Below are 19630 nucleotides of genomic sequence, written 5' to 3' on the forward strand. Positions count from 1 at the left end.
GCCATTCTATCCGCCCCCCCCCCCCCCCCCCCCCTTTCTGGACTGTTGCACGCTATTACAAAGGTAAGCGCTGCAGTTTCTGCAATGCTTTTTTTATTTTGAGGGGGGGAGGGATTACGGATGATTAGAGCAGTCAAGCAGTCAAGGATATTGTAGAGGCGCCCAGGGAACACCAGAGAACACTGTGACGACAGTTGATGGAAAGGTCCAAACGAGTTTCTCGCGTCGCCTTTCCTCTCTGCCACGTATATGCACGCTCTGAACCACGCCCCGACGCGGCGTACAAGACAGCAGCAGTAGCAGCAGCAGCAGTAGTGGTAAAGTCGAAGGAAGAGGTAAAGAAAGCTTCACTTGAACAAAACAGGAGCAAGAGGTTGCATTCAGTGGCAGTAACGGGCAAGCTTCTCTGCCGCTCGCGAAGGCCGCTGTTCTGAAAGCAAACGAGACAGACAGGCGTGCACAAACAACACTGCGTGTAACAAGCCATAATTAGCGTAGTGCACGATGTTGGCTGTCATGAAGAGCAGCTGGAAGAACAGCGGCACGGCGTTTACGCAGCTCCCACGCACGCTGGGAGCTGCGTACGCCGAGTGCCGCGTTGCACTTGGGTGCTTTTATAGCCGTCGAGACTCGCTACACAGGTCGTTCAGTGCATTTCTTACCAGTTTTCTGTACACCGTCGTCTCCGCGGAAAGCCACAGCGTACCCGTTGACAAAGTGTGCTCTACAGCGTCTGTCTCAGTTCAGCCGTAAGCTGCTTTCAGCATTATAAGACTGAAATGCGTGCAGTGATATAGTCGATGGAAGTATTTTAGGTATAGTTATACGTAAAATCCATCCACTTTCTACGGGGAATAAATTATGAGACGCGACAGAGACTCTCTGTAGACATTGTGTCGACTTGTGGGCTTTAATTCGTATTCATGTACCCTTTGAAGGCGTGAGCAGACGAACCAATCAACGGGGAGTCATCGAACACCTCTCTAAATGAAGGTTTTTTTTATGGGAGTGCAGCGGCTTGTATGACACCAGATAAAACGATGGATTTATCCGAATTATACTGCCTATGCACACTTTTATAGACTGTTTTACAAAACAATGTATCATTGCGTTGGCCCAAATGGGTGTCATCTAATCATGATACAGTTTAAAAAAATCCGTCATTCTGCATTAGAGCGGGTCGTGATTGGCTAGTGCACTTATATAGGCAAGCACAGTCGCAACTGCTGGCTGTACGTAGCTGAAGTGAAACCCGTATGCGGTAGACCATTTTTCGCCCTTGCTTTGCGAATTCGTCTGTCTCTTACATAAATCCCGTTCTTGCTTTCCCTGTGCTGTACCGATTTAGTGAAAATGAGCAGCCACGCTTGTGCTATACTGCAACGGGAAAGGCTTGCTGACTGCAGCCCGATTTTCGTTTCTATATATAGTGTCGGCGCAGCCCTCTGTAGGCCCAAAAACGTTCTGTGCCGAACCAATTAGACTGCAATTATTTCCTTCCACCAAAACATTATCCTGGCACCAGCGAAGCCTGTACGCGTGTCGACGGAAGCCTGACGTTGCAGCGTTTGTTGGCTCGTTTGACCGTTCGGTCACAGCATGTGTTGTCTGTGTGTTTTTTAAGTCCTTGCGAAGGTAAGTTGCTGCTTGTTTCGCTGGCACTTACCATTTGTTCAGGCCACGAAAGCAACGTGTCGCGTTTTCTTTGTTGAAAAGAAAGCACGGACGTTTTGGTGTTTGTAACTTCGAGTTAGAAGACTGTTTACGCAAGAAATTATAGGACTTACACGTCTTCACGAAAGTTCACCGGTGAACTTGCTTCCTATTCCACGTAGTCAAATTTGGTACCATGCCATCGATTTATTTTTACGATAGGTTTTGGATTAACAGTTAATTAATAATCAGTTAACCCGAGGCGACTCGTTCAGGGCCAAAGAAAGCGCGCAACCCGAAGTTTTCAGCTATTCGTAGGAGGTGAACACAAGGCTTTCCACAAGAACACCGCAATGACGTTGCGCTTCCTCTTGTATGACGCGAGAGTCTTTGCTATCAAACCGTTCAGTGGTCTTTACGAGGCGGCGGGTTCCTCACGTGCAGTTCACCGTCAAGGTCATTTGTTATATTTATTTATTTGTTCTTGAAATTTATTTATTGCGTTGTCGACGCTCTCTCCGGCTCAGATTGCATTCGCGACAATATCTCTTGCAAATTTTCTAGACGACTTAGTTTTCGGGCATTGGCTGGAAAGCAAAACGAACGCCTGCATGTATTTGAGCGAACATAGGAAATTAAGTCGATTTTGTTTCGAGGATAGTACACAAGTATAAGTTCTTGCCCTAAACAGATGGTACCGCAAAATGAACACAAAAATATAGACAGGACAGGAGCGCACGGGACTGCGCCTGTCCCGTCCATGTATTTGTGTATCTTTGGGGTCTGTTTAGCACAAGAACCTATACTTATTAAAGCCAACAGGTTTCTTTGGCTCTTTTGCCAGTTTTCACGGCGGCCATACTTTAACCGCCGAAACAGACACCGGCGCAATGGGTGCGTGCTCTCACGTATAGCCGAGTTGCAGGGCGCGTGGAGGATGACAGTCGCATTCCACGCCGGCCCTTGCTTCGCTGGAGAAAACACAAATATGACGTATTGGCTTATGTATGTATAGACACTGGTATTACCGCTACTGACGTGCCAGCTAAAAAAAAAAAAATCCCGCTGGGGTTTTACCTGTCAAAACCACGATTTGATTATGACGCACGCCGTAGTGGGGGACTCCAGATTAATTTTGACTAGCTGGGCCGCTATTTTGTAGCGATGCCTTTCCGATGCTAAGGCCTTTTCGCGCTTTTCGTGCTTGGTCAGTGGTCAGAGCGACGGTCCGCTCGCGTTATCAACGGGATGAGTCGGCCGTGAGCGGAGGATGATAAGACTAGTACAGAATAAAGCATAAGGCACCGCTACAGAATACCGGCCCTGAATGTGCCCCCGATTCGCGGTAAACGGGCGTTTTTGTACTTGGCCGCAAACAAAATGAAGCTGCCGCACGCCGATGTGCTGCTCTGTTCCCTACGGAATCACGAAATGGAACAACAAATGCGCTACCTAAGTGTCCCCACTATAGACAACAAATGCGCGCCTCCAAAAGCATCATTACTTTAAGAAAACGAATATCCTTCTAGAAGCGTTCCGCTGTCACATGAACACACATTGACAGTCATCGTGAATAACTCCTGCACAGTGCATTTCTTTTTTCTGTTTACATTTACTCATTATAGATATCCCAGCCGCATGTTCTTCTTGCTACAACGAGATAACCGCTGTGAAGTTCGGAAATTGCCACTGAAGTAGCGACGTCTCTGGCATTTCCGGAAGGCATCTTCCCAGTCTGACACACCTCCTGCGGCCACCGCGCCCGCTTCACCCGGCCGTCCTCAGGCCAACGCGCATTAGCGCCGGACGCTACTTGTCTCACGAGAACAGGTTCACGTGAAGTGTCCATACGTATCGTCGGCGTCCACCATGTTAACTCCGACGGAAGGTCATCAATCGCGCGGAGGGCGCGATAATGAATAAAGCTTCGTTAACGGCTTTTGCCGCTGATTGCCCGCGCCGAGGCCTCGTTCGGGACGGTGCGTGCGTGTCTGTGAAACACTCGCCACTCCCAGCGTAAAAGATTGTGCGGCTTCGCCCCGTACATCGGTGTACCATTGAGCACTGCCGCTCTTTGGCAAAGAAGGTCTCGTACGTGCTTTGTCTCTTTCTTCGTTTAGCCCACTGCTGTGAGTCTGTGTGCGCGCGCGCTTTCGCAATTCTCTATGCTCGTGCGTTGCTTCTGTTTTCTTGCGTATCTTCGTGTGCTACTTTTTGTGCATTCGGTCGGCGCGTTTATGCTATACCGTTTGTTACGGAAGCGCTTCAGTGCCGCCATTTTTGGATTCTTAACGGTAAAAAAATAATAATTGAATTCTGGGGTTTTACGTGCCAAAACCACAATCTGATTAGGAGGCACGCCGTATAGTTGGGGACTCCGGGTTAATTTTGACTACCTGGAGTTATTCAATGCGCTCCCAATGCACGGGCGTTTTTGCATTTAGCCCTCGTCGAAATGCTGCCGCCGCGGCTGGGATTTGATCCCGCGACCTCGTGCTTCGCAGCACAACACCAAAGTCCCTATAAGCAACCACAGCGGGTGGCTTTCAACGCTCACCGGCGCACTACTCTGTCGTTCAAAACTCTGCACTATATGCACGCGTAGAATCTAGTGCCGTGACCGAGAAAGGTTTAGGCCAAATGTAAGAAAATTAAGAAAATCACGAAATCTGTATATATCGTGCGCATTTCCACTGAGAGGTCTGCGTGCTTTAGAGGCTATTTATATGAACCGACATTATATATACAGGTTTTATATCGCGATATATTGTTTGATTACGCAGAGAAGTGTGCGCACCGGCACTGGGTCAACATTTAGTGCAGTATAAGTCATGTATTCCTCTAGAAACGTTATTTGCTTACACCAAACATTGCGGGGGAGGGGGGAGCGGAGAGAGGTACAAACAATATGCATAAGTGTATAGAAGCATGACTGCGTAATTTATTCGACAACGATGTAGCCGTTGTCGTGCTGGCGCGTCATGTTCTTATCACATGTGATTAAAAAAAGAAGGAATATGGTATCAATTATCAGTTAAAAGGTTCTTTGCATCGCGTGATACTGCAGTGTCGCGGTATCAGATGCGTCAGCGCTAAAGAAATTGAATGAATTAATGAGATTGAAAACAGTGGGAAAAAATTATGCGGATCCCATGCACTCTGGGAATCGACGTATAAGCGAAGCTTTCTGCGCTGTTTGCTTTGATTGATGATAGTTATTGGTGATGTTGATGGCAAATGTTACCTTGCGTGTACCACTGCTTTTTGTCTGCATAGAACACAGAACGCACAGCGGGACGTGTTTGTGGAGCACAATGTCTAAACATTGTGCTCCAATGTTCATAACCTCCGAGAAGGTTAATATTATCATATTGCCCCACACGGCCCATCGTATCGTGGCAGAAGTGTTCAACTCTAATTGAATTATAGGGTTGTACGTGCCGAAACCACAATCGGATTATGAGGTACGCTGTAGTGGCAGACTACGGACTAATTTTGACCCCTGGGGTCAATCCGTCGTCCGCGAGCATGAAACACTCTCCTCCACAAGAGAGAGCGTTTCCCTCGCATCTGTTTCCAGGGGCTTTAATCGAAGCTATAGGTACTTTAATCGAAGCGTGCTTTAGCTGCCACCTGTGTCCTTGAAACGACATCTGCTCGAACGTATGACGTTGCGCGCATGCGCGCGTGTGCTATGGGGGAGAGGTGAAGTTGCGGTCTTATTTTAGCTCCGCCGTCGCCATGGAACGGCCGCGAGTGGTTCGTACGCCTGCAGCGAACTTAGAGGGACGACGCCGACAGCAGCGACGGGAATGTGACCGTCGTCTTCTTCCACAGCTGGCTCGTTGCCGCTCATCACTCCAGCGTAGCATTTCACTTCTCTTCTGTCGTCGTAATGGGCAGGCCGCGTTTACGGGGGTATGAGCCATTGCTTAAGGGTGTATGAGCCATTCATTGTCTTACGTGACGGACATATTTAATAGCAGAGGTGATACGCGAATGTGTGTGCGTACATATCGTCACGATGACCACCAATAAGGACAGTAAATATGTTCGTACCTTTGTTCGAAATTCCGTGTCACCTCTGTGTCGTGCGCTAAACAGCTTCGCTGGTCATCCACCTTCACAGAGTGGAATGGCTCATGAATTTTTTAACGAGCACCTAAATCTAATCACACGAGCGTTTTTGTATTTCGCCCACGTCGAAATGTGCTAGGGTTGTGGCTTTGGCTGGTTGGTTCATGGTGCGAAATGTGGCTGCCGCGGTCGGGATCGATCCCGCAACCTCGAGCAATGCCATAGCCGCAAAGCTACCACGGCGGACGCAGATGTGTTGAATTGACGTGCGATGCCTATAGACGCTACGGTGCTACGATGTCGCCTAGACGCTACTGTGCTTTAATGCGGTTTTGAGTCTGCACGCCGGGCGTCATTTGTCCGCTTGAGAAAATTTTCATTGTGTTTATGACTGAATCTTTCACCAAGTGTCGCTGCGTGGCAGCAGGGACAAACGTAGACAGTAACTTGTTAAAGCTTTTAACTATTCTCGGCCGTGGCACTCTTTGGTCGCATCTGGCCATTGCGCCGCAAGACACCGCATCCTCATCAGCTATCCTTGGCCGTTCCACATTACGCGACGTACTGGGATTGATGCCTCATAGTCCCGTTTGTGCTCTGTGTCCGCAGCTTCTATACGGTGAATCGAGGCCATTGACTTACCCGAACAAACTGACGATGGTGGAGGTAAAGAAACGGCTGTACTGAACCGCACGCTCGAGCATTTGCATACAGGGTGTATACGCTGCCCGAGCGCGCATTTCCGGATATGCGTCATGCCACGTTTCAGTTCGTGCAAGCCAGTGTTTGTTTACGCGCACTACTCGACCCGCTTCTCGTCAGGATGGCATTTGTTTGCCGCCCGCGTGTCTTTCTGGCCGTGCATGGTCGTTTGTCCCTATTAGTGCGCTCCGCTGCGCACAATCGCATGCGCTCGTGCTTGCGCGTGCTACGCATACTCATTTTGCACTCCGTCTCAAGTGAGGGCGCGCCGAACAGCGGTTATACCCTGCCTAACTATATGCTGGGTAGATCTCCTGGATGCCCCATTAGGACGGTGCTGAGCTAGCGACCACCGCTGCCTTTGGTGGCTGAAACAAGAAAGAAAGAAAGAAAGAAAGAAAGAAAGAAAGAAAGAAAGAAAGAAAGAAAGAAAGAAAGAAAGAAAGAAAGAAAGAAAGAAAGAAAGAAAGAAAGAAAGAAAGAAAGAAAGAAAGAAAGAAAGAAAGAAAGAAAGAAAGAAAGCGCCCTTGTTGAGCGAGCGGTAAGATACCGAACATGATGTGTGCATACACAGAAGCCATACAGTGATTCAGTGTTGCTCTACTAAGTGGGAGGCCGACGGGAGAGAGCGTCGCGATACTTCAGAGAACTTGTTTCGAGAGGGTGTTTTCGCTCGTGCTCATCCATCAAGGGGGTTCACGGGCTTCGAGCAATACTGAACTCTTCCGGATTGCAGAGAGCCATACGAGCGTGAGTTCGACATGTGGTCGCGTTCTGACGCTGCAGCGAGCCGCGTTATTTTTGAGCACGAACAAGTTATCGCCTTCTTGCTCAAGGGATTTAGCTATATGTGAGGCTGGACTGCAGAAGATTTCGGAACACGAGAACGGCGAAAGTTAAAAGGGACGCTAAAGAGAAATACTGAATCTGCTTACAGACTGGTTATGTAACAGTTCGAAATTCAATTTTCTTGAATTTCGCGGTAGGAGGTTGGCTATTAGAAAAGAAAATGAAGGTCAAAGTTCAGTGTTTTTAACTTTGCGCCATAACCCCGGCGCTGGTAGGTCAGTCAAGGATTTCGATTTTTTCGAGATTTCGGTCGACGTTGTGGTTCAATAGATGTGTATTGAAGCTTATCAAGTTCAGACAGACACAGACGGACGGACGAGAATATACGCACCATGAACACACAAACACAAATCCGGCGCACATATTATACACGCACGTACTTACACGGGCGTAAGCAACAAAGTTATTTGTCGAGTGACCTGTAACTCTTATGAATTACTAGAACTACCGCACATACTGAAAACAGCGCTATAGACACGGAGGAGCAAGGAGATGGCGATGTCGTCTTCAGCATGAAACTATCGACTAGCTCGAGTTTACACCTTATCTAACTAGGAATGGTATCGTGCGCAGCTCGGCGATACTGTATGCATACATATCAGGCGGCCTGCAGAAAGTCCTGCTGCTGAAGACACAAGCACACGCACCATAGTTCGACTAAACTAACGCATTGCCTTTTGCTTTTTCTTGCACCGAAAGACTATCTCTCGTTGACGTCTTATATACACAAAAGCTTCAGTGTAGCAAAACAAGTTTGGTCAAGGATAGGGAAGCTGAGAAGACGGTTGCTCGCTTTCAGCTCGAATGCTTTGTTGGTACAACGTTCTGCGAGCGTTCGCTTCTCAGAGGAGATGTATTGCCAACATAGCGTTACGCTTCTGAACTGAGTGTGCTCGACTGTAAACACGTAAAAAAAAAAAAAAAGCCCGTTTCTTGTCGAACGACGGTTGCGCCAGTGCTCAAAGCGAAATGCGCCGCCCTGTGAAATAGTTCTCGTATAACGTCGCTTTAACAACCCAATATGCATCCAAGCGTTGCTATCATCGCGGACGTTATTCTGGTATAGTTCTGTTTGCTTGCCTTTCTGTTTTGCATTTCGTTTCTTTTTTTCATTTTTACTTCAGCACGCGGGCGTCTGGAACGCACCGTTCCTATTTCCCAGCGTAATAGCTTTTCTTTTCTTTTTCTTTTTCTCGCGCGCATGCGCTATATCGATGTATTGCTCACGTACAGGGCCAACCAGCGAAACAAAAGCGGAGAAGGCACGTGAAATTGCGCGTTGCATGACACCGCCATGCTTCGCCATCTACGTAGGCCGAGCACGCTTTTCAGGAAAAAAAAAAAATCACTTCTGCTTTGCCGGTGGTGTCGCGGGACCAAGGCAAAGCAATCACGTGGAACGGTGAAAACGACATTGCTTTTTATTTTAGTTTACTTTGAAATAAAGTAAAACTGCAGGCGACTGTGATGACATTCTCTATACCAGTAAACATCAGCCTGAAAGCAAGGTTGATAAAAAAAAAATGAGAAAAAAGAAAAAAAAGAAACGAAAAGGAAGCAAGAGTTGACTGTCGTTCGTTACATGCGCGTGTTATTTCATGTGAACATGTATGATTATTCCTAGTTCATGGCCTTCGAGATAATGTAATCTTTGTTCGCTATATATACGCGCGTTAGCGGATCTCAGATGCCATGTTCAATTTCTGTAATTCAACGCAGAAGCTAATAGGAAACAAGGATGAGCATGTTTGTAGCTCAAAGAAAATTCGACTCCATTAAGAACTACAGATTGGTTGCCCTTTGCATAAAACGGACCAGGTTGAAGGCCTATATACGGAAGTGGGGTAAATAGAATATAAAGGGGAGGATCAGTTACCGTTGGCGCTTTGTGATTGGGCGCCCCAGCCAATCTTCACTGCAACACATCAGCGTAACTATATGGGCAGTACTTTCAATAACGATACTTCAAGAGATCGACCTAGTTTCAACTTTTTCACTAGCAACGATTGGCAGGATACTTCCTTCTAATAACAGACGTATTTATGACACTTAGTCGGCACTTAATGCTGGCGTTATAGCAGTGTTTTGGACAAGACCAAAACACCGCTAAAGGAGCAGCGAAGTTAGGACTAAACGCCGTGAATGCGCATGCTCTTAGAAGAAAGTACCTTCTCGATGTTGCTATTTGAAACTTGTTGAAACTAGGTAGATCTTCTGAAATATAATTTTTGAAAATGCTGCCGATTGAGTTACGCTGATGCGTTGCAGTGAAGTTCAACATATTGCCGAAGGGCAATGTCCAAAATTTCTGGACATGCACCTAAGCTAAGCACGAGAAAACATTTCACTAAGATTTGCCACGTCCACCCTGTCGCCGCTGTATGCACTAACTCGGTGCTCTTAGGGGCTGGCCAATTGATCCACCGCTGCCACCAATTTGGTGCAGCGCCGAAAGGAGGCGTGCCTGATGGCAGTGTCGATAGTGCGACGCGATTCCTGGCGGTGCTTTCTCATTCCCTTCTGGCTTCTCCAACCCTCGTGGCTATCTCTGACTCGAGCTCTTGCACATTTTTCTTCCTTCTGCACGCCATCATCTCGAATTAGCGTACGCGTACACTGTGATAACCGCGCTTTTCGCTGATTCGATAATTGCCCTGTATACCACTTTGGAGCCCTTACGATGTCGTTGCACATATAAGTCGCCGGTTGTTTGCGTTCCAGGCGTGATTGCGTCTCTGATAATCTTAGCCCGGTCGTGCCGCACTCAGGTCGAACAGCAAGCGTCGGCGCTTATCGTCAATTTCGTAACCTGAGGTTTGCACACGTGATACAGCTACTTTCCTCTCTGGGTGTCTGATTTATTTTTCTTTCTTTTCTATTTTTTTTGTTTGACGCGCTGAGAGTTATATAAGGAGTCGCACGCACTCAGACGAGAGGCACTCGTTACCCCGGTACTAAACAAAAATAGGTGGTTTTAGAAAAACTGCACTCACCGCATCGCATTGCTGCAGTATATGTCTATAACGAGCATGGTTGCGTTTAAGCCGTCATCATACCTGCGTGTATTTAATCGGTGTTTAGTGGCACAACGGAATATCAGGCCATACTGTGCCATGACGAGTATATAGTACGTATGCTATCACTGGATATTTTTTTTCAGGCTTCTGTGTTGTTTTGTTTATTGGCGCAGGGGTCAGGTTTGGTCAAAGGTTAAATCATTCACATCTGTGTAAACGATTTTGGAAATTATCTTCAGGATGTCATCATGGTTTTTGACAAATATTGATGAAGTCAAGAATGTTTCGTGAATGTTCCTTTAGCGATGCTCCGTATTGCAGCTAGTTTCGTCTCGCATTGCGCGAGGGATGCTTTTTGGGAAATGATTAACCGCAATACGGTTTCTCCTCAAGCTTACGGATATTTTTTTTTAAAGAAACGCTTTCGAAAGATCCTGAAATAAGACTTTCGAAAATAGCGAACTTCCGAAAGTGTGCTCGTCTCAGGATTCCTAATATAGATTACAGGCTTTTAGCAATCACTGACTTCGATTCCGTGCCTGAAGCGTGTGCGCATAAGAAGTTATTTAAAAGTTATGAAGCAAACCTTCGGGCAATAAGCTATCTAATCAGCGATTATTATCACACGTTAATTCCTGGTGGCTTCTCCGTTTCACGTCTACATTATGGATTAAGATGCCTATGAGTGATGAAAATTACTAAATAAAAAATGCTGACTAACATAGAAAAAATACGAATCTAAATGAATTGTGGATAAGTAATGCCACATTTAGGCACGAGGTTGAGAAACATAATATGCTGCAAAGTTTAACTGCACGCACACTATCGATAATTTAAGGAGGCTGCACGAAACAAGAAAATTCCACACAGTCCATAATTCCCTCTTCTCAATGTGTTTGTAAACTATAGTTTGTAAACTACCGTGCGTCTGCTTCCTCCCCCTTCATCTTACTAGGGTGGAGGAAGTTGTGCTTAGGAGACTTCGGGCCGGGGTGGCCCTTACACTGGCTGTGATCGCAACGCGGAACTTGTCGCATTTACCACTGGGTGCTACGTGTCCATACTGCTCCGTCTCAGTGATGGAGGCAGATGCGTACCACCTAATATGAACATGTCCAGGCTTACAATCGGAACGCTGCTGTCTCCTACTGCAAGTTGGCCTCCGCTGCAGTGTCACAACGAGCTATGACCGCTGGATACATAACAAATTCCACAAAACATTGCTTCAATTCATACACAACACAGGCCTCGCAGAACGCATACAATACACATATACACATCAAGAATTATGCCTTAAGGCAAGTCTTTAAAAAAGAAAAAGAAAAACTATAGTTGTGAATAGCAATTTCTCTGCGTCACCTCTTTTGTGATGAATACGTATACACTGGTTCTCTGCTTTTGAAGCGTTTAGCTTTATTTTTGAACTAACCGGCGATTTCTTCGTGTCTAACCGTTTTCGAGGGCCGCCGATCCCGAAGATAGGGCAGTCTAACGCAATGGAAAAAATCGCATGGCGGTACAGTACTGCCGTGCAGTGGTACCGGTGCTGTCGTGCCGTGCCAGTGCTGCCGGTACTGGTGCTACTGCAGCGGTGCTACCGGTACTGGTGCTACCGCAGCGGTTTGAGACGCTGTCCTTTAGACGTTGTGCCTCTGGTCGAAGATGCAGACGTGTGTGTGTGTGTGTGTGTGTGTGTGCGTGTGCGTGTGTGTGTGTGTGTGTGGTGTGTGTGTGTGTGTGTGTGGTGTGCGTGTGCGTGTGCGTGTGTGTGTGCGTGTGCGTGTGCTGTGCGTGTGTGTGTGTGTGTGTGTGTGTGTGTGTGTGTGTGTGTGTGTGTGTGTGTGTGTGTGTGTGTGTGTGTGTGTGATATCTATGTTTTTCCGTTCCCATTGCTTTTAAAGGTTTATGTTCTCGTTTCATCACTAACGAAAGCGGCCAATGATCCAGTCGCGTGACTCTTCATAATATTGCATTTCCTTTTTTTTAATAAATGAGGACTTTGGTTATATATTAGGTGAGCACAGGGCTGATTAATGAAACACTAGGATTTGAGATTTGCATAATTAGTTCCCGTTTTAAAGGAATGGAACGCATGCGAAATGCGCATATTGTGAAGCAGTGACTCACTTTTGCTTTCTTTCTCAAATACCAAGTTCACAAAAGCGAACTAGTGCTTTATTCAATTATAGAAGCCACTTCCTTGATCTGCGCCCGTCGACGCTGCTGCTCACCAGCATTACAAAAGGGGAAGTTACAGAAATGATTTGATTTGGCAACAAGTGAGAGAAAAAAAAGAATTGTATAAAATTCGTCACACTGTAAAATATGAAAATAAATGCACTCAAAGTTGGGAATGTTTTTTAACGAGGTCCTCATTTTTTTTAATTTGCCAGAAGTCACGGTGTTTCAAGAGAGTGACTCATCGAGCTTGCCGCCTCAGAACACCCACTACAAAAATTGATATCACAATTTTGTACGCTGTATATATACTAGTATGAATGAGCGGATAAAATTGATAACTTATGCATTGCTATCAAGCATATCAATAATCTGGTATAATTTATGTTACTGTAATCTAAACAATACAACCACTTAAATGGTCCCACCTGCTTGGCACGATGCGAAGAGCTAACACTGACGACAGTCGCTGGAAAGCCCCAAATGCAAACAACATGGTCGCTGCGCCGATAGGTGTTGTGGAACATCCGTGTAATCTTCGGTTGCCGGCAGTTGCAAACGTCTGCTGCCGAATAGGTGCGTTGAAGCTACGCCATCTCCGGATTGCGATGTCCAGCTATAGCTTCCGCAACGCTTGGAACGATCATACGTAATCTTTTTTTTGTCAAGGTCATCTAAGGTGGATTACCGCCGCATTCTGCTGCAACCATGTTCACGCGCTACGCCTCTTTTGGTACCCGAAGTGCGTCATAACAACTCGACGTACGAATTACAGCTGCTACATTTCCCACCAACAAATCACGTGGAGGGCTTTTTCCGCGTTCACAGAGGTGGCACGCGAGTGTGGAGTCTATTATCGGTACGAGAGCGTGAGAGACAATAAAGAGATCGGGCGACAAACGCGTAAACGTCTACAAGGAGGACAGAAAGAAAGAAAGAAAAATAAAGAAAGGAAGAAGGAAAGAAAGAAGCAAGCAAGCAAGCCTCGGTTATTACCATGTCTCACCACCATGGATAATAGTTTGTGAGAGCCTCATCTGTCGTGCTCCATACGCCGGACGACTTATTCTTTTCTCCGCAAGCGGTGTCGCAACGTGGCGCAGTACAGCGGGAAATTACTAGCGCCGCACTACGGTTCAAAGAGGCGTTGGCTGCGGGACCAAAGATTTCACGGCTTGTATTGGGCCCGTAGATATCTCATTTATCGCGGCCCGCTCTCATTCAAAGTTCAGCAGCCAACTGCAAGGGGAACGCATGACACGTGAATTGCGCTGCAGTCCTTCTAATGACACGTAAGTATGGACTCATACATTACCCCACCGTCGGCACATCAAGAATTCAGAAAACTACAGGGAAGGGAAAATCGCATTCGATACTATAACAAACAACGCTTGAGTTATCTGGCCTCGGTATCGGATATACAGCGCTCGTGATAAGTTAATTACACGCATCGGCGTTTCCCTCGACGCTACGCACATATCATAGGGCGTGAGAACAGCCCGAGCTGTGAACATTGCCACGCGCCTGAGACCCTCTATAGGATATATTTTGTGACGGCCCTGCCTACTTGCGAGAACGGTATAGACGCTGACATCTACGCTGACAAGCACATGAAGGCAAACATTATTAGAGGCCCCTCTTCTGAACGCTTGACCTGACCGTACGGCAGCAATAAAACACCTAAGTGCTGTTCTAGACTGTGAACACTGGACTAGACTCGATGTTTTAGAGAGACTACTATGTCACGTGGTTATCGTACATACGCATCCCTTCTTTATGTCCTCCATCACCTTCCAACACCTTTTATGTCAGTTTTCCTTCTCCTTCCATGCAGAGAAGCAGCCCAGAACACACTAATTCGAGCTGACCTCTCTGACCTCTCTGATGATGATGACGCTTTATTGGCATACCCTTGAAAACGTGGCGGCGATAAATGGTCACCTAGCCTGCTTGAGCTAATCAGGTAATCTATAGACATTTATCAGTCTAGCGTTGCGCCTATGTTTTCTTAATCTTTTCTTTCTTCCTTAAAACCTCTTGTATAGTTATACCTATATGCTTGTAACGGATCTGGTCCTATCAATTTCTTCCCAGATTTTTTTCCCACCAATAATCTGAACGTCTCCTGCTTATCTCGACTGCTGACCGGTTAATGCCTCCGTCCGCATTAAATTCCAGCGCTTCTAGAAGGTGGGTGCTTCCTGCGGGTCTCGCCAGGTCTCGCCAGGCCACCTTCGCATCCCATTGATATATGCTGAGTTGTCGCCGTAATTTTGCTGCAGCACTCACATACCTCATCCTGTTGCGAATATCTGCTCCGGTATGTTTTTGCTCCTTAAGCAACCAGTTCGGACCTGAAATAGTAAGGCACTGCTGGCACTGCCCTTTGTGTCATCTCTGCCTCTTTTGTAGCGCACTCTGTCGGGAAGTCGAGCAGGCGCACATATCTATCCACCGTGATTAGGCAAAAAAAAAAAAAAAAAATAAAGGTGTGCGTTCCGTGGCGTTCACGTGAGCACGACGGTATGGCCAAGGAGGTTATTTTAAAACCTCCTTGGGTATGGCCGGCAAAACTCTTTCTGGCAAACAACCAAGTTGAAACCTTTTACTGCTGCGTTTTCTTGCCGAGGTCGAGGCACTTTTTCGTACGTATCTGGCCTCTATAACGCCAAACACATTTAACGGCATGCTGTGGCATCATCTAGGAATGACCCAGCGAAGAAGTAGTTTACCGTTTTCAAATAGGAGTTTCATAGAACAATTTACAAGAGAGAGGCAGCTGCAAGCAAGCAGGGCGATTCAGCCAGCGTGGGAATTGTGGTCAGCACACGGATTGGCCTAAACTTTGTCCTTTTGGCTTCATCAAACGGCTTTGTGACTTGGCAAACTCATCATTTTCAACAAAGTACGGCGTCATAAGTAATTAAATAAACATTACTGAAATTGTCCGACGGTGGGATTGGAACACAGGGCCTCTCTGGCACACAGGCCTGATATATCGAAACCATTATGCCACGGACGCATGCGTTCACAAGCGGCACAGAACAGCCCTTTCTCGCGGGCAAGCCAGCGCGTTTCGATCCGCAATTGCACTAGAGGGAACTGTCGTAGCTTCAAAAGAAGAAGATTCCGTGCCATTCGTGCCATTTGGCTGTATAGACAGACCAGATCAACGTTTAATCGTCGCAGGTGCGTCCTCGCCGTTATCCTAGCTGAGTGAGTGTCAGCTGCGGGCGAATCGGAAGCCGGCGGTTTTTGCGAGGCATTTTCATTTTTTCTTCGCACGATTTCGCGATCATTAGGCGCCGTACTGTGCCGAGCCACGCTGGCGGTGACGAATACGTCAACCTCGACAGCGCGAACAAGATCGAGAGAAGGGGTACAGACTTAACCTAGCCGTTATGTGCTCTTACGAGAATTATGAGAATTACCCTAGTTATCATAATTAAAGCGATCGAGCTATTTCTCTATCAGCTGGTGAACCGTGACATTATTAGTGTGGGCGTCTAGCGTTCGAGATTCTAATTTAATACACTCTTTTTTATTTTTTCGAGCATAACAGGAGGAGGGAAATTGAGAGCAGAGCTGACTGGAGGTACTGTCGTCGACATATCGAGGAACGAAACACCACGTGACGTCCTTTTCCTTTTAGTATTTGCTTTTCTTGTGGCCTGTCTTTTGGCTCTTCGTCATAACGATGACGTATACCAATAGGCTTAAGTGCGCACGTTGTTGTGGACTGAAGAGCGTAGTGTTGTGATTGTAATGGTGGTAGCTATGCAGGTGGGTTTATCCTGGCGATAAAGGCCAGCTGTCGATCCACCTGAGCGTCACTTTACCAGCACCGCCACATAGGCACACCACCAGGCATCCAATGGATCAGCGTCGTAGTAGTGTTTGCCGATTGACAGTGCATGAAACTCCACGTGCCTTAGATTCATCTTCGAACGAGAACCTCGCCGTTCTATATTGCCGGCGTTCCAGCCGTGAGGTGAAGCTCGCATGCTAGCTAATCTGAGATAACATCCATTGCGTCAGAACTTGGAAACGGCAGCACCAACTTGTCTTGTACAGCGAAAAGAATGAAGTGTTTGCAGCACATCATTGTTCGACAAGATGTAAGCTACATACGTCACGTAAGTGAACTAATGAAGCAAACCGCTTATAGAGTCTCTGAAAAATAGAAAGAGCGCTCGCTATGTGGTTGCAGTAAAGAAACCAAAAAGTCAGCGTTGCGTTATATCTGGTAAAGGAGTATGGATACATGTTTTCGAAGTTGTAAAAGCTGTACTGCACGCCTCTTATCTACGTAAAGTGACGATACTCAGTGAATTTGATAGGAACGAAAACAAATAAAGGCAGGGAGGTTAACCAGAAGAGAAATCCGGTTTGCTACCCTACACTGGGGCGGAGATAAGAAGGTAGGGTAGAGATAAGAAAGAAATAGAGAGAGAGAAAGAAAAGAGAGAAACAAAGCGCATGCACACAATCAGTGCTGTTCACAGCACAGGATAACAGTTAACAGTTGTTAGTGCTAAAATCGCTTGTGCAGGTTGGTTGTCCGTAAGAATTGAAACAATACATTAGTTGTAAAACGCTCATAAGGCTCTTTAATTTTAGACATAAGTTGGTCTCGAAATGCCGAACCTGGCGTCTTCGACATTATTGCGACGCCGTGACGCGGAGAAAAAAAAATGCTGATGCCTAGTTGCAATGTAGTTAGGTATGATGATGTTTCTCATTAAAGAAATAATAATAAACAGGAACACTGCACGCATCTGTATTATATGTGCTCGCGTGAGGAAGCTGTAGCAGTTTTTTCTGCCATCATCTTATCTGTTTCTGATTTTTTTATTGGACTTATTTACCATTTTGCGCTCTGTACGGTTATAAACTTGCTACCACTGTAGGCCATGTTTGTGGGACACGGACCCCGTCAAGCCTTCTTCAGGATTCTTTTCCGTGCCCCAAACATCGGTAAGGTGTTGAACAAATAAATATTGATTTAGTAATTGATTAATTGATTGATTGACCACCGAAAATGACCAGTCAGAAACGTCATGCCAGTACTCCCTTTAGGCTGTTGCTTCATCCATCACTTATATTGTGTAACGCTGGCGCTATCCACAATGGACAAAGTGTGAAAGATGACGCAGCGGTTGCGTCACGAAGCGCACGAGCAGGCCTACAACTGGTATACAAACCAGCACGCGCACTCAAACGTATCTACAAGGTCTCGTCGCCGAGTGTCGTTGGCCTCGGGAAGGTTAGGAACTCCGTTGAGCGATGTGCGTCGAGAATGCCTTCGCCGTCTGCCGGGAAAGTGCCGCGGCCCGAAGCAAGAGTTGCCACGCAAACGTAGCCCGCAAACTTCAGCAACGGTCGAGACAACGTTACACCTAAACGCTCTATGCTCTAACTCCGGACTGTAAGTGAACATAGCAAGTTTCGAGCCAGCTAGAGCCGGCCGGAACGATAAGAGGCTCGGAGAGAAACGGGACGCTGGTTTCGGTATCGCGGTCCAAGCTGGCGCCGCGGCATCGCTAACGCTGCAGCGCGGCCATTTCGCGGCCCCGTGGGGCGTATACACGGAACGCCACGATGCGCGGCGTCGCGGACGCCCGCCGCATCGGCTTCAAACGAGTTTCTGCCAGGAATCGTTCTGGCGCGCGCTAGCGGTGAGGGATTTTGCGAAAACGCGTCCCCAGCACCGACCGCACGCTAATGAATTACGCTTCGCTGCCGGAGTTTGCCGCCGATTGCATTACAACGAGATTTAGACGAGCGTCGGTAGCGCGCTGGCGCGAATCTCTCCCTTTGTGACCAGGAGAATGATTCTTGAGCTAGAGCTTCTTATTCGCCAGTCTTTAGAATGCCTGTTAGCATTTGTTATCAGCTAGAAGAGTAAGGTTAACTGAGGCGCTTGAATTTTTGTTAGTTAGAAGCATATGAAGCAAACAGACAATGAAGCCAGAGAATGCATAGGGGTAATTAACTGTTATATTTAATTGAAATGCAGAAATAATTGGGAAAAATTAAGATGAAAGTGGACGAAAAGACAACTTGCCGCTAATTGGAGCCGAAACCACATTACACGTGCGGTGTTTTACCATTAAGCATGCAGGCTAACTACCTGGGAGTGTTAGCCAGCGCCGCTCATGTTCATGGCGGCAGATGTGAAATCAACTGCAGGCGTCACGTGGTACGTACACTTAGGAGCAGGCAAGTGGCCTATAAAACTTCGTATGCTGTACTTCAAGGTTAATGGCAAAGTCGAGGCCCTCGCAATGCGATGTGTGAGAGGCATAGGGGGAACTAAGGGGCTAGATTGTTTGTCAGTTTAATCAATTGAAAGAAATACAATGAACCATACGAAGTAAACATAATTTGTCGTTATTAGACTAATGTAGACTTCTAACTTCAGAACTTCAGAACTAATGTTCTGTAGACTAATGACTTTACGGTTTAAATAATCTGCTGCTTATAAATTTCAGGCAAAATGATTGATGGAAAAACTTTGTTATACTTCAGCCACGCGGGCACTTTCGATCACGATCGAAATTGTGTATACCCCGGTGACTGGGGTATTATTGAAGTTTATGGCCTAAGCAAAGAGAAATTCTGCGGGAATGCAATTATGTTTGTGTCTATAGAAAATTTATGTGCACCCTAAAACGTTATTTTCAATTACATCAGCAGATGAATCCTTCATGTGATTCTACGGCCTATCAGGAATTCGTTGCTCGCACATATCTTACAAAAATTTTACATGCCATTCAATCGTATCGCAAGAGAACGCCTGTGTGAGTACAATAAAAGCTAAATCGAAACGCGACATATATTTAATAGGAATTTTTGTAAGGGACACTTCCGCTCTCTGTACTGTCATGTATAAAAATACCAGCAGTGACTGCGATGAGATCTTCGCATACTTATCAGGCAAGTTAATTATTTGGCAGTAGGCTAAACGCATGTCACTTGCAAGTTTTCTTCATATTCAGACATCATTATCAGCGACACTGCGCTGGTCACCGTAAGCTACCTCCTATGTAGTGCAGTTCTGCTCAGAATGCATTTATCTATTTGCCATCTGTAGATCGTGGCGCTTGGTATACTAGCTCTATCATATCTCAATTTAGCGATGAGATGCAGTA

This window comes from Dermacentor silvarum, chromosome 8 (genome assembly GCF_013339745.2).
Source record: "Dermacentor silvarum isolate Dsil-2018 chromosome 8, BIME_Dsil_1.4, whole genome shotgun sequence".
Lineage (NCBI taxonomy): Eukaryota > Metazoa > Arthropoda > Arachnida > Ixodida > Ixodidae > Dermacentor > Dermacentor silvarum.